Raw genomic sequence first — 16,145 nt, 5'->3', positions numbered from 1 at the left:
TTCACATTTTCATTGACTCAGATGTATTTACATGGTAAATCTGGTATATCATATTGTCCTTTTCTCTAAAATCTAGCCTAAATTAGTTTTACTGATATGTTAATGAGAACAAGAAAATGATAATATCTTCCAAGTACATAATAAAGAACACATGGAAAAGATGATGGAAGTCCTTTTAAGTTGTGCAAGAGTGAATATGCATAGATTTTTTTAAATTCTTCATATTTTATATTTTTTTGTATAATTTTAATTGTAGATAGGATTTTTTGTTTTTTATAAAATAAATACTTGAATGGGCATAATTTTTAATTCCTACTTAATTCCTTCTTAAGAACATATCATAGGTCAGATACTAATTTTCGCGTCTCCAATACAAAATATAAAACAGCATACACATGAAACTGTGATAATACCTTTCAGCGAGTTAAAGGTGTTTGTTGACTTGCTCTTTTCCTTTAATATTTATGTGTTTAAGACATTAAAAATATAGTCAAAATAATTTTAAATTGGTTTCAATGATATTTCCTTATGAAACAATTTATATTAAAACATGACTATAAATTTTAGAAGGGAGGAAAAAGAAGCGAGGACCAAACTTTGGGATTAAAGTAGCTAAATTTTAATAGAGAAAACATTTTTTTTTTTAAGTCTGCAACACAAAGCTCTTGAATTAACATGACTGACTCTGAGGATGGGTGAAACAGAGCATAGAATAAATCTTCTCAAACAAAATACCAACACTCCAGAGGATTACTTCCATGCTCTATTTCTTTCAGTTTGTTTCTGTGGTCTATCATTGTAATACAGATATAGTCAGTAGGTAGTCCAAATGAATTGACTAAAATGTGTCAAACTAAAAAAAAAAAGTATATTAAAATTGAATAATTTCTGGCTTCTTATTAACATGAAATGCTCAGGATTTCACAAGTCAACTATACTGAAGGGGAATGAAAGATACATTTTTATGTACTAATCACTTACATGATTTATACAGTTAAAATCTTTAGAATATTCTATATGGCTAGAAAAACCCACAATGCTTAATAATGGCAAACATGTAGAATTATCTTTTATACATTTATATGGCATATAAATATATGCATATAGAACTGGCATCTTGAGAAATAGATCATTTTAGGAAAAAAATTATAGTGGATTAAATGGTCAAGATGTCAAAATGTGTAAATGCTTTACCTCCTCCTCCTTCTCCAGCTGTTGTCTTCAAAAAATTACTGAAAGAAAACATAGTTGTATTAACTGAGGCTTTTTAGACTATTTGTATAAATGTTTATTCTCTGTAAAATACCATCTGTTTTTTTTTAAATGACATCTCTGCTTCCCCTGTGATTATGACATTTCCTGCCATATTCAAAGATAACAAGACTGAATCCCCAAATGGAGAGTTGTCTTTATGTTATTTGAACAGCTGGCGATATTGATCCATCCAGACACTTGAATCCAACTCTACCTATTAATAGGCATTTACTTTGACAAATTATGGTTTTGGGTAATTGTAGGAGGATATTCCATATATGCTGGATATTCCCCTCATATAAATACATTTATAAGCCACAGATATGTTATTAACATTACAGTGAACTTCATCTAATCCACACTTATTATTTCAGAGGTGCAGTCTCAGAGGACAAATGTTCTTATTTGCTGAAATGCAAAGCAACAGCCCTGTGGGTCCCTATAACATTGTTAAAACATTTTAAAAGTCTGTGTAACCAGTAACCATGGAGACTGTTATCTCCACAGAAACAATGCTCTCAAATTAGATGTGAAAAGAGGTCAAGTAGAGGATTGTAATTTCCTCCTTGTTTTACCTTTCTAGATTGTAGACATGAAAATAAGATAAATTATCTTTTTACAATGAAAGATAGTATTAATTGAACATAAATTGTATTGCCCTAAAATAGACCTTCAATTAAGATTTTCAGGAAAACTTTTATAATGTTTATATATTTCAACTGAAACGTTATGCATTTCATATTGTGTGAGATTCATATTGTTAATTCTCATGCACTTGAAAGCCAAGACACTGTAAAGTGAAATCCATGTTAAATAGATACATGAGGATAAAAAATAATATTTATCAATAATAAAAATTATAAATGCTGCAATTAAAGTGATCCCTAATTCTTTGCCCAGAATATCTACTTATACAATGATTGAAATATTTTCTAATTCTTATACTATTATTTTACATTATAATTTTTAATTAAGACACAAATAATATTATTTTTGAGTCACAGAACATATCATAATTTGAAAATTTCCTCTAAAATATTCTAAAGGTTCTCTTTTGAAATCTAACCCTGAATATTGAATTCCAATAAACCACAAAAGGATCACATCATCTCTGATCCAAAGATAAGCAGATATTGGTTAAAATGCCAGATCTGTGCAAGATTAAATCTTAAAACCATATGCTTTATTAACAACAGATGTGACATTTAACAACTGTGCCTTAATTAGCTTCAAAACACACACTAATTCCCCTTTCAAACCACCATACCCATTAACATCCAGATGAACTAGCGCCCAAGGTCTCTTCTATTTTCCAAATAGTTGTTCTGAAGTGCTGACAACTCTAATTGCTCAGAATATCTTCATTCTTCCCTTACCCAAAACATAGCATAATTTAACCTTATTCTTCTTTAGATTTCAGGTGACCAGGGTTGCATTTGTTTGAAATACCAATATAGGAGAATATCAAAATCGTATCATGAAAGAGTTCTTAGGAACTCATTCAATCAATAAAATATAAAGCTGTAATTTAAAAAAATGTAGTGTCTAATAGGCCAAAACATTAAAATGGCATAGCCATAGCTTTAGAATATATAGGTATGTGTGTGTGTCAATAGATTCAATTTTAAGGTGATGGCATGTTAGATGATCATATACAGATAAACCACCAAAATAAAATATACATCTAAAATAATATCATTATAACAATCTAGTTTCTTTTGACAAACTAGTTTTTAACACAAACATATGAAAACACTACACATACATATAGTAAAAGAGGTTGAGGGGAAAAAAAAAAGAGGTGACAAGGATACTAGAGAAAGATGATCAATTAGATCCTAAGTAAGAAGTGAACTGAGGTGGGGGGTTGGATTTCAAGTTGAATCTCCTGTTGAAACTGAGGGAATGTTTAATAAGAAACATGCAATAGATGGACATTTATAAGAATGCCAAAATAGATAAAAGTTCATTTGTTCCTTGAACTAAATATTCAGATCAATTTCCTGTTTATAAAATAAAATTCTATCTGTATCTACAAGTATATATACATTGAATTCCTCATAAGTGGAAATAAAATCTCAAGTGGGACATAGTCTCTGCCCTAAGTTCTCTTAAGATTAAGTTAATTTCAAATAATAGTACATACCAGGAGAAGACAACTTACCCAGGTTTAAGTGGTAGCTCTGAAATATAATCATTGTATAATCACAAGTAGAAGAGTCATTAAATCTACCTTAATTTCAATTTCTTCAACCAGAATATGGGATTAACTATAATGACTATAATATATTTCAAGTGTTGTGGAAGGATAAAAGGAAGTAGTGTTTATGTGATTTACTTACCTTTAAGAGTCTGAATAACAACTATTATTTTGACATTTTGGTGTTGTACAAAATATATTTGGGTACCAAAGAATAAAATATTAGTTCTGGCGCTAATGGTGTCATGAAAATCGCAACTCCCTTTCACAAGTAAAAATTTCAAAACTGGACACAATTCTCAAAAGCAATCATTTCAGGGATTTGGAAACTCACCAATACCAGACAACAAATGGAGAAGAATTTGTTCTCAAAAACCTTCTAGAATTCATTAGGATGCACCAATATCTGTGCCTCCTTACCTAGACCTATTATTTATATTGCCACCCATAGTAGTTGATGAGAACCAGAGCTTTTACGGATCTTGTGCTAGCCATGAAAAATAGTAGCTTTACTTCCTGAGAAGGTGATTTTAATTCAGGGCAGAGAGTAAGACAAAAACGTGTGGTTTCATATGATAACAATTGGGAATGGACAGAATAAAATAGTAGATTTTCTAACCTAAGTTTTAGGGCTTTCTTTGAGGCAAGTGATAGATCATTCCCAAGGAGGCCCTGGAATTGGCACAGTAGAGGAAGACCTGACATAAGTTATCCACACATCATTCGATGACAAAGAAACTATGCAAGTTCCTAGAGTCTAAAGAGTCTGGCAAAAATGTGAAAACAGAAGCAACTTGAGAAATGACCACAACTTTCCATTTATTCCCTCACCAATACACAGATCAATCAGCAGAGTTTGGAAGACTTACACACTTGAAGTATTGGAGTACAACTTCTATTCAAATCATTGGCTTCGCATTAAGCTATGCCTGAGAAAAAGACCTAAGGAACTAGGCTCAAAGATAAATATAAACAAAATGAAGAAGAGGAGGAGACAAAAACAACAAGAAAAGGAGTTAGGCAGAGATATCAAAGACTAAATTTTATTTCAGGTTACTAAACCAAACAAAACTCAGAAAAATAAAATATAATCCACATTTGCTGTAGTATATTATCTCTATATCTAATTTTCAGCCAAACTGAAGTAGCAAATTGTGACCCACACTATTAAGAAAAAAAAAAAGAAATCAGGTAATACAAAGAAACTCTGTGTGGGATTAGGTTTCAAAGAAAAATCTTGAGGATACATATGTTTAAATAGCTAATGGGTAATATATTCAAAGAATTCAAGAGGAATACGATGATAAAAACTCAGTCAAATCAGAAATGTCATTGAAAATTGAAATGATATAAAGTGTCAAGTGGAAATTATAGAGGAGCAAAGGACAAAAATTGAAATAAAGGATTTACTAGACAAGCTGAACAGTACATTTGAAATAGGAGAGGCATCAACAGGTCACGTAGGTGGCTCAGTCCATTGATAATCTGCTTTCAGCTCAGGTCATGATCCTGGAGTCCTGGGATCAAGCCTCCTCCCCCCCCCCCACCCCGCATCCCCTGCTCAATGGGGAGCCAGCTTCTCCCTCTGCAGTTCTCCTCATTCATGCTCTTTCTCAGTGGCTCTCTCTCTCTCTGAAATAAATAAATTAAAATCTGAAAAAGAGAGAGAGAGAGGTTATCAGGTCACTTAAAGTTAGATGAATATTCAAAACCCAACCCCCAAAAGAGAAAATACACCAAATATATAAATTAAAGCCATAAAAAAAATTTAAAAAAAATAAAATAAAATAAAATAAATAAATAAATTAAAGTCATCATGAGATATCACTACACTCTATAAGAAGGGTTAAAAAAAAAAAAAAAAAGAAGACCAAAACAAAACAAAACAAAACCTTATGGGCAGCACCAAGTGCTAGTGAAGATGTCAAACAATTCCTACCAGGAATCTCAGACTCCCTGGTAGGAATGTTACAGCCACACCAGAAAGCAGTTCAGCATATTCTTAAAGTTAAACATACTTTCCATACAGCTTAGTAATGTATGTTAGCATAGTTATAAAGAAATGAATATGTTTTCATTTCTTCATGTACATGTTCATAACAGTTTTACTTGTAACAATGAAGAACTAAAAATAATACAAATGCTCTTTTATGAGGATATGAACAAAGTCAGGCATTCATACAATGGAATACTACTCAGCAATAAAAAGCAACAAACTATTAACACATGTAACAATTTGGATGGATCTCAAAAGCATTATGCTAAGTAAAGAATTTTTCAAAGATTACATGCTAAATGATTTTATTTATGTAACACTCTCAAAATGAATTATAGTGGTTAGCACTAAGTGCAAGACAGTGGTAACATTGGGGGTTTCTCTGTGGTGATGGAAGTTCTGTATACTAATTGTGGTGATAGTCACACAGATCTATTTTGCAACTCATGTGACTGAAATTCTTTTTTTATTTTATTTTTTTAAGATTTTATTTATTTATTATGAGAAAGAGAGAGAGTCATAGGCAGAGAGAAGCAGGTTCCCTGCAGGGATGGGACCCAAAGTGGGACCCAGGACTCTGGGATCGCCATTTAAGCCAAAGGCAGATACTCAACCACTGAGCCATTCAGGTGCCCCTGAAATTATTTTTTAAATAAAAGTTTGTTTTTTAAAAAAAAATTTAAAAAAACCGTCGTATTTCAGCCTTCACATTTAATGAGGGAAAGTCATTACTCATGTCTTTACAAAAACGAAACATAACAAAAACAAATATTTTTAACACAAATTTAAAAGCAATACCTTTTCTGAACTTATAAGAGAACTGAGATCCAGGGCAAACTGCTAACCTAAAATCTAGAGAGATTTGCTAATATATCCAGAGAGACAGAGCTAAGATCTGTTTACCTAAAATAGAAACTTCTGGATTCATTAACTGGTAGGGACACTTAAACAGTAATTATGAAATCCTGCTAGTGACTCAGTGTGGCCTAGCATGAGAGTGAGAAAATTCTGGAGCCATATTTTTAGAAGAGCCCAAACATATTTATGGTTTTAATCTCCAGTAACTCCTCCACTGGGTCCTCATGTGAAGATTGTCACTGGTCCCCCCAGTGAAGATGCAGGAAGGATCCTTTCATGGCTCTGCCACTGAAAGGAAAAGATAAATCACTGTTAGATATTCCCAGAGTCTTCTCTATAAAAAGTCCAAGTCTTCAGTAGGAAAAAAAAATTGCTATAGATGTCTCCAAGTTGAGGGAGGGAATTGTCTCATTCCGGATCCATCTAGTCTTCCTGTCTCACCTAATGAGGGAAAAATATTCCACAGGAATCATGGCTTCAGGAAGATATATTTGGATCACTGATGATACAGAAGAGAATAAGAGACAAATGAGGAAAAAAAAAAAAAAACAACTCTACCACTTGAGAAACAATTGTTGAAATCACAGACAGAAGACAGGATGCTAAAAGCCTGAGATTTCATCAAATTATAGAATATCTTCCTTTACCCACATTTTACCAGCACACCAAACAGGCTACAATATAATAATACTGAATCAGAGTTGAAAACCACAAATCCAAAAAGCTCAGAGAACACCAAGCAAGCAAAACATCAAAGAAATTAAATAACTTAATATATTTCATTGCTACCATTGGCTTACCATTTGTCCAGTTTTGAGTACATAATTATCCAAAAAGGCAGTCACTATAGTTATTTTTCATATTTATGAAGAGGTAAATTATAGAGCAAAAGTATTATAATTTATTTTTTAAACTCCTAGATCCCTATGAAATTACTTAAAACTCCCATATGAGTAGAGCAAAGAAAATGTAAGCAGAAGAGTTAGTAGACCCTTCAGAGCTCACCACACAAGTTATTGATTTTCCTATGACAGAAAGTCCCTATGACAGAAAGTCAGCAGAGTTGTAGTGTTGCTCATGTTTAGTAGAAGAGACAGCAATATTAGGAATACTAAATAATAAATGAGAGTATGCTGTAGGTGTGGCAAGTTTAGCAATGGCCACAGAATAAAAAAAAACAAACATAACACCTGTTCATTAATCACCTACCAAGATCTCTGCCTTGTGGGTTCTCCCCTGCAAGAACTTAACCATGCTTATTTAGAGGTCACTTTCTATAGTCTCTGGTCCAAGTTATCTCAGGGTTTGCCCTTTAGTACCCACAGTACTATATACTTTTTGAGCTCTAGGACTCCTATCAGTACTTGTACTGATTGACACTAGGCAACTACATTTATCAAGAATTTATAACTTATGAGTGAAAGAACTACAATTAAAAGGATATAATAACTCACATAAAAAGAGTTTACTTTCACAGATCAGGAGAACAAAGTCCTTCCACCCGAATACCTAAATGCATAGATCTTTCCTTGCCCCCTCCTCTTTCATGATATTGCAGGCTGAGTTTAGCTCTCTCCAAAATATTTCATTAAGCAGAATTTTTTTACCTCACTACCATGTCTCCAAATCCCCTGATAAGCAAAGAAATGAATTAAAGAGAGTAACAGCTAATACTTACCACTCAAATCCTTGTTTTCCATTCGGGGAGGTATTTGCTCCCTTAAAGTATTATAGTGAATTTATCTAATATTCTAAGATAAATGCCATTCATAACATATCACACTAATAATAACTTGCTGTTATCATACAAGCCCTATGTAGTTAGAAGAGTCAAAGTAAGCATTATTCCCTAAAATCCCTGGAGAGAGCATGGTGCCTTTGATTCTTGATATTGGACTTTTAACCCTTAAAATTGTGAGGGAATAAATTTCTGTTATTTTTAAGCCACTCAGTTTGTGGTAATTTGTTATAGTGGCCCTAAAAATACTAAGTCATCCAACTAAAATCAATAGTGTAATATAAATATCAACATAATATAATATATGATTATTTACAAAAATATAGGATATTGAAAACTGGGATCAACAGCACGATTGATATTGAATATACCAAATTCTGTTTGGTTTTCCTACAGCTTTAGGTGATAATCATGTCTATACAGCCTTTTATTTATCTTCAGAGTCATTACCTATTTTCCCTTTGTTCAACAGTTAAACACACATGCACATGCAGGAGCACACATGCATGTAACACCAAAATACAGAAATACCAATTACCTATTAGCTAAAATATTCAGTCCTTAGACCAACTAAATCAATAAATGGAAAAACAATGTGTTTTTATCAACAGAATACAACTTGCAGAAATACTGCTTTCTATACCATAAATTGATATTTAATATTCATACTAAGAATAATTGAATTCCTTAGAAACACAGGCTCTGAAATTTTTTATTCTATGAATTAGTTTTTGTCTATATTTTGTAAATGTATAAAAGTACATTTAGATAGATCTTTGTTTCTAAGCAAAAACCCATTTATGTCCAAGAGTAAGACTCCGTTTTCTTTCCTTCTTTTCTTTTTCTTTCTTTATTTTTTTTAAAATATTAGGCTTGAACTCCCCACTCTGAGATCAATACCTGAGCTGAGATCAAGAATCAGACACTTAACCAACTGAACCAACTAGGCACACCAAGACTCTCCTTTTTTGTTACTATTATTTATTTGTTTTTTTGTTTGTTTATTTATTTATTTATTTTAGAGAGAAAGAGTGTGTATGAGTCGAGTCAGGAGCAGAGGGAGAGAATCTTCAAGCAGATTGACCACTGATCTGGGAGCTTAATGCAGGCTCAATTTCACAGCCCATGTGATCATGACCTGAGCCAAAACCAAGAGTCAGATGCTTAACCAACTAAGACACCTAGGCACTCCAAAACTAAAAAGAGACAACATAATCATTTCAAGTTTCAATTACTTTTTTTCTTCATTCTTGCCCTCTGGTTCCAAATCAAAGATAATCTCATGGTCCTCATCACATTTTTATTTTCATTTCACAACCGTACTTTAAACAATAAAACACAGTCACCTGAGTAGGTTAGTCAGTTAAGTGTCTCAGCTCAGGTCTAAAACACAAACAAACAAATAAACAAACAAAACCCATGAAGTTCAAAGCCGTAAAGAAATGGGACTTGAAGAATGTCAGAGTAGGGATCCAGTGGATTATCTCCTCAGCAAAACAACAATTTAACTGGTAAAACAATATATTAAATGCAATTATTTAATGCTTTCAGAAATTGTTCTAATGGTATAAATTAGAAGAAACACTTGTTCAAAAAAAAAAAAAGAAACATTTGTTCAAGTAAATCTATTAAATTTGCATATGAGCAGTAAGAATCTGTGACACATTAGGGTATGACACATCATCCTCTTCCTTACAACTTTGTTTCTATGGAAGCTCTACCTCAGTCACTCTGATCTAAGAAGGGGCAGCCAAGAAAATGGTGGTTCCCTCTCCCCGCAGCTCCTAACTGTGCTGCAGTTTTACTCCTGGAGGGGCAAAGTCCCAGTTTTCTCATTCACCTTTGCCCCCAGTCCTTATTATAGAAAGTAATTCCAAGAAACAGAGAGAACTGGGTCCCTTTGCCCTCATCTAGCTCCCATATGCAGTACAGAAGCTCTACTCCTGGAAGAGAAGGCCAAAAATATGGGTAGCTTGATCACCCATCCTCAGCTTGCTCATAGAAGGAAGTTTCCATGCAGGAAGGCACACCCTAGAAGACCAGAAGGACTGTTCCCCAGGATGTTAGCATATGCATGTTATTCCAGGAGGTGAGGATTTCCACTGTTTATTTAGAAGAGAGTCAGGACATAAGAATGAAGAACTCCATAGTTCTACCTTACAGTACTGACTTTATTTGGAACATGGCTGCATTTTCTATATCTGGTAATGGATTGAAATTCAGACTATATAAAGAACTCTCACAACTCAACAATAAAAAGATAAGCTAATTACAGTGTGGGAAAATAATTTGAACAGATATTTCTCCCAAGCATACATACAAATGACCATTAGCACATGACACGATGCTTAACACTTAGTTTTTGGAGAGTTTTAATTTATTAAAACCACAATTAGGTATTATTTCACTTTTACTACAATACTATAATTAAAAGGACAATAATAACAAGTATTGACAAGGATGCAGGGAAATGGGAGTTTTAAGATTCATATCAAAGGAGTCCCAGAAGAGAGAGAAAAGGGGACAGAAGGTTTATTTGAGGAAATTATAGGTGAAAATTCCCTAACTCAGATTACAGAAAACACTTCCAAATCCAGGAGGCACAGAAAATTCGCATCAAAATAAAATAAAGCAGGCATCACCAAGACATACCATAGTTAAATTTGCAGAATAAAGAAATAAAGAAAAAAATTCTAAGAGCAGACGAGACCAAAGAAGTCCCTAACTTGTAAGAGGAGACAAATAGAGTTAGCAGCTGATCTCTCCACAAACACTTGGCAAGCCAGAAGCATGTGGCAGGATATATTCAAAATGCTGAATGGGAAAAATTTGCAGCCAAGAATACTCTATCTAGCAAGGCTATCATTCAGAATAGAAAGATAGATAAAGAGTTTCCCAGACAAACAAAAACTATGGGAGTTTGCGATGACATAGCCAGCCCTGCAAGGAAGATTAAAAGGGATTGTTTGAGGGGAAAGAAAAGACCAAAAGTGACAAAGACTAGAAAGGAACAAAGAAAATCCCCAGAAACAACAACAAAACAAGTAATACAATGGCACCAAATTCATATCTATCAATAATTACTCTGAATGTAAATTGACTCAATGTTCCAATCAAAAGACATAGGGTGTCAAAATAGATTTAAAAAAAAAAAAAACAAGACCCTACAAGAGACATTTTAGACCTAAAGATACCTGCAGATTGAAAGGAAGTATTGTAGAACCATTTACCATGCAAATTGATGTCTAAAGAAAGCCAAAGTAACAATATTTGTATCAGACAAACTAGATTTTAAACTAAAAACTGTAATAAGAGATGAAGAAGGACACTACATCATAATAAAGGGCTCTGTCCAACAAGATAATCTAACAATTGTAGACACATAAAACTATTAATAACAAACATTAAGGAACGCATTGATGATAATACAATGATAGTAGGGGACTTGAACATTCATTTACACCGATGGACAGATCATCTAAGCAGAAAATAAACAAGGAAACAGTAGCTTTAAAGGACACACTGGACCAGGTGGACTTAATAGATATATTCAGAACATTTCATCCTAAAGCAGTACAATACACATTCTTTTCAAGTGCACATGGGCCATTCCCCAGAATAGATCACATACTAGGTCACAAATCAAGCCTCAGCAAGTACAAAAATATTCAGATCATACCATGCATACTTTCTGATCACAAGGCTATGTAACTTGAAGTTAACCACAAGAAAAATATTGGAAATATCACAAATACATGGATGTTAAAGAACATCCTACTAAAGAATGAATGGGTCAATCAAGAAAATAAAGAAGATTTTTTTTTAAAGGGGGGTGGGTGGAAACACCTTTGGGAATGCAGCAGAAGCAGTCAAAGGAGGGAAAGTACAGATAGCAACACAGGTCTATATCAAGAAGCAAGAAAAATCTCAGATAAACAAGGTAATCTTACGCTGAAAGGAGCTAGAAAAAGACAATTGAAGCCTGAAGTCAGCAGAAGAAGGAAAATGATAAAAATTAGAGCAGAAATAAATGATATAGAAAAAAAACAAACAAAAACCAGTAGAATAAATCAATAAAACCAGGAATTGGTTCTTAGAGAAAAAATTAATAAAGTTGATAAAACTGCTAGTCAGACTCATCAAAAAGAAAAAAGAACAGCAGTAAAATCACAAATAAGAAGGAGAAATCACAACCAACTACACAGAAATACAAACAATTATGAGAAAATACTATGAAACCATGTGCCAACAAATTAGTTAATCTTAATGCATAAATTCTTAGAAACTACTATAAACTATGAAAACTGAAACAGGAAGAAACAGAAAATTTGAACAGACCCATAACTAACAAAGAAATTGAACCAGTAATCAGAAATCTCCCAACAGGGGAGCCAGGGTGGCTCAGCGGTTTAACACCACCTTCAGCCCAGGGTGTGGTCCTGGAGTCCGGGGGATCGAGTCCCACATCAGGCTCCCTGCATGGAGCCTGCTTCTCCCTCTGCCTGTGTCTCTGCCTCTCTCTCTCTCTCTCTGTCTCTCATGAATAAATAAATAAAATCTTAAAAAAATGGTGATGGGAAAAATGAACAGCAACTTGCAGAGGAATGAAACTGGACTCCTTTCTTATATCATTCACAAAAATAAATTCAAATTGGATGAAAGACTTATATATGAGACAGGAATCCATCAAAATTCTAGAAGAGAACACAGGCAGTAATCTCTTTGACATAAGCCATAGCAGCTTGTTACCAGATTCATCACTTGAGGAAAGCAAAACAAAAGCAAAAATGAACCATTGGGACTTCATCAAGATTAAAAGCTCTGCACAGTGAAGGAAGCAATCAACAAAACTAAATGGCAGCCTGCAGAATGGGAGAACATATTTGCAAATGATAAAGGATTAGTATCCAAAATCTATAGAGAATTTATCAAACTCAACATCCCCCAAACAAGTAATCCTGTTAAAAAATGAGCAGGAGACATGAATAGGTATTTTTCCAAAGAAGACATAGAGATAGCTACAGACACATAAAAAAGATGATTAACATCACTCATCACCAGGAACTACCAATCAATACTACAATGAGATATCTATCACCTCACACCTGTCAGAATGGTTAAAATTAACAACAGGAAACAGCAGACATTGGCCAGGCTGTGGAGAAAGGGGAACCCTCTTACACTCTTGATGGAAATGCAAAGTGGTGCAGCCATTCTGGAAAACAGTATGGAGGTTCCTCAAAAAGTTAAAAATGGAACTATCCTATGACCCAGCAATTGCCCAATTAGGGATTTACCAAAAATATAGGGCAATACTGATTCAAAGGAATACGTGTTTATAGCTGCATTATCCCCAATTTTTACAGCAACGCTATCAACAATAGTCAAATTATGGAAAGAGCCTAAATGTCTATGGACTGATGAATGAATTAAGAAGTGGTGTGGGGTCTCAGCAGTTGAGCATCTGCCTTTTGGCTCAGATGTGATCCTGGGGGCTTGGGATTGAGTCCTGCATCGAGCTCGCTGCGGGGAACCTACTTCTTCCTCTGCTTATGTCTCTGCCTCCCTCTCTGTGTCTCTTGTGAATAAATAAATACAATCTTTTTAAAAAACTGTGTGTGTGTGTGTGTGTGTGTGTGTGTGTATCTTTTACATATACCTGCACACATACACAATGGAGTATTACTCAGTTATCACAAGGAATGAAATCTTGCCATTTGCAGTGACATGGTTGGAGCTAGAGAGTACTAACGCCAACTAGCTATAGTAAAATACCTCAGTTAGAGAAAGGCAAATACCATATGATTTCACACATATGTGGGATTTAAGATACGTAGCAGATGAACATGGGGGGAAATAGAGGCAAACCATTAAAAATAGGTCAGAGAAAGGCAAATACGTTTGATTTCACACGTATTTGATTTCACACATAACAGATGAGCATAGAGGCCGACCATAAAACAGACTCTTAACCATAGAGAATACACTGAGGGTTGCTGGAGGGAGGGTGGGAGGGTGGATGGGTTAAATGGGTAGTGGGTATTAAAGAGGGTGCTTGCGGTGATTAGCACTGTGTGTTATATGCAACTGATGAATTACTAAATCCTATACCTGAAACTAATATTACACTGTATGTTAACTAACTGAATTTTAAATAAAAACTTGGAAGAAAAAAATAAAAAGAAAGAAAGAATGAAATGGGAGTTTTTATAACCTGCTAGTGGGAAGGTATAATGAATCTGCTCCAGCTGTTAAACGCAGTTACCCTATGACCCAGCAATTCCATTCCTATGTATATACCCACTTGAAATGAAAGCATGTGTGCACATAAAAATTTGCGCATGGGCGTTTATGACAACATTTTTCCTAATAGCCAAGAAGTAGAAACAATTCAAATGTTTACTACTAATGAGTGTATAAACAAATGTTGTCAGTCCATACAATGGTTCACCATTCAGCAATAGAAGGACTGAAGTACTGATACATGCTCTAACATGAATAAACTTTGAAAATATTGTGCTATGAGTGAAAGAATCCAGTCTCGGGACACCTGGGTGGCTCAGTGATTGAGCATCTATCTTCGGGTAGGTCATGATCCCAGGGTCCTGGGACTGAGTCCTGCATCCGGCACCCAGGAGGGAGCCTGCTTCTCCCTCTGCCTGTATCTCTGCCTCTCTCTCTCTCTCTGTCTCTCATGAATAAATAAATAAAATATTTGTAAAAAAAAGAAAGAAAAAAGCCAGTCTGAAAGGCTACATACCATATGAATACATTTAGGAAATGTCCCAAATAGGCCAACACATAGAAACAGGAAATAGTTTAGTGCTTCACTAGGGCAGGTGCGTAGGGAATTTGGAGAGTAGTTGGTAATGGATATGGTTTTTTGGAGGGGAGATGAAAATGTTCTAAAATTAGATTGTGAGGCTAGTTGTGCTATGCTGTGAACATATTAAAAACATTTAATTGTAATTTTAAGTAGATAATTTTTAAAAATTTATTTATTAATGAGAGACAGAGACAGAGACAGAGACAGAGAGAGAGAGGCAGAGACACAGGCAGAGGGAGAAGCAGGCTCCACGCAGGGAGCCCGACGCAGGACTCCATCCCGGGTCTCCAGGATCAGGCCCTGGGCCGAAGGCAGGGCTAAACCGCTGAGCCACCCAGGCTGCCCTTAAGTAGGTAAATTGATTGGTTCTGAATTATATTGCATTATAGCTGCTTAAAAAAAAAAAAGAAAATCTTAAGAGTGAGAAGACCTAAGATTCATACCAAGCCTTTCTGCCATCTAATTCATTTTCTCCTGCTTAAAATTACCTTTATTGCTCCACGCCTTAATATTTACATTATGTGTAGACCTAAGTTTTTCATTTCAGTTTCATACGATTATCAGTACCCATCTTCCTGCACCAATTTCTCCTGCCAGCCTTTCACTCTTGTTGTGCCCCTGAAAGCAGTAACTAATCATGTTCTCTCAGCAGATTGTTGACTTGCTGTAACCAAAATAAAAAGCATTTAGAATCATGTAGCACAAAGTCTAGCATAACACAGATGCAAGAAATATAGAAATCCTTCTCAGAGACCTTCATCAAAAGGGGTTATAAAATAAGTATGAGTAAAACAAACAAGATGATAAAGGACCGAAAAACTTTAATGAAGTAGTTAAAACTTTCTTGCTTATAAGAGAAACTAATCATCCAGGTTTTGTCATATCTAGAGATCACAACCTCTTAAAAGTCCACTTGCCTAGGACTTTACCTAGAGATACCAGATATTCTGTTATTTGTTGTTATGGCAATTAAGGGTGAGACATGATTATTAATATTTTCTAGGACAAATCATTTAAACTCAAACCAGAAAATCATGTCCAAATGGATGAATACAACACAAGATTACCAGTATTAGTATTAACATTGGTAACTACCAAACACTTGGTGGCTTAAACAACAGAAATTAATTTTCTCACAATTTCTGGAGGCTCGAAGTCTGAGATCAGACTGTCAGCAGGAATGCTCCTTTCTCAAGACACTAGAGAGGGATCTGTTCCAGAACTCTCTTTTATCTTCTGGTCATTCCTTGGCTTGTGGCAGCATAACTACAGT

This window comes from Vulpes vulpes, chromosome 3 (genome assembly GCF_048418805.1).
Source record: "Vulpes vulpes isolate BD-2025 chromosome 3, VulVul3, whole genome shotgun sequence".
NCBI lineage: Eukaryota > Metazoa > Chordata > Mammalia > Carnivora > Canidae > Vulpes > Vulpes vulpes.
Note: the sequence above shows the minus strand (reverse complement) of the source record.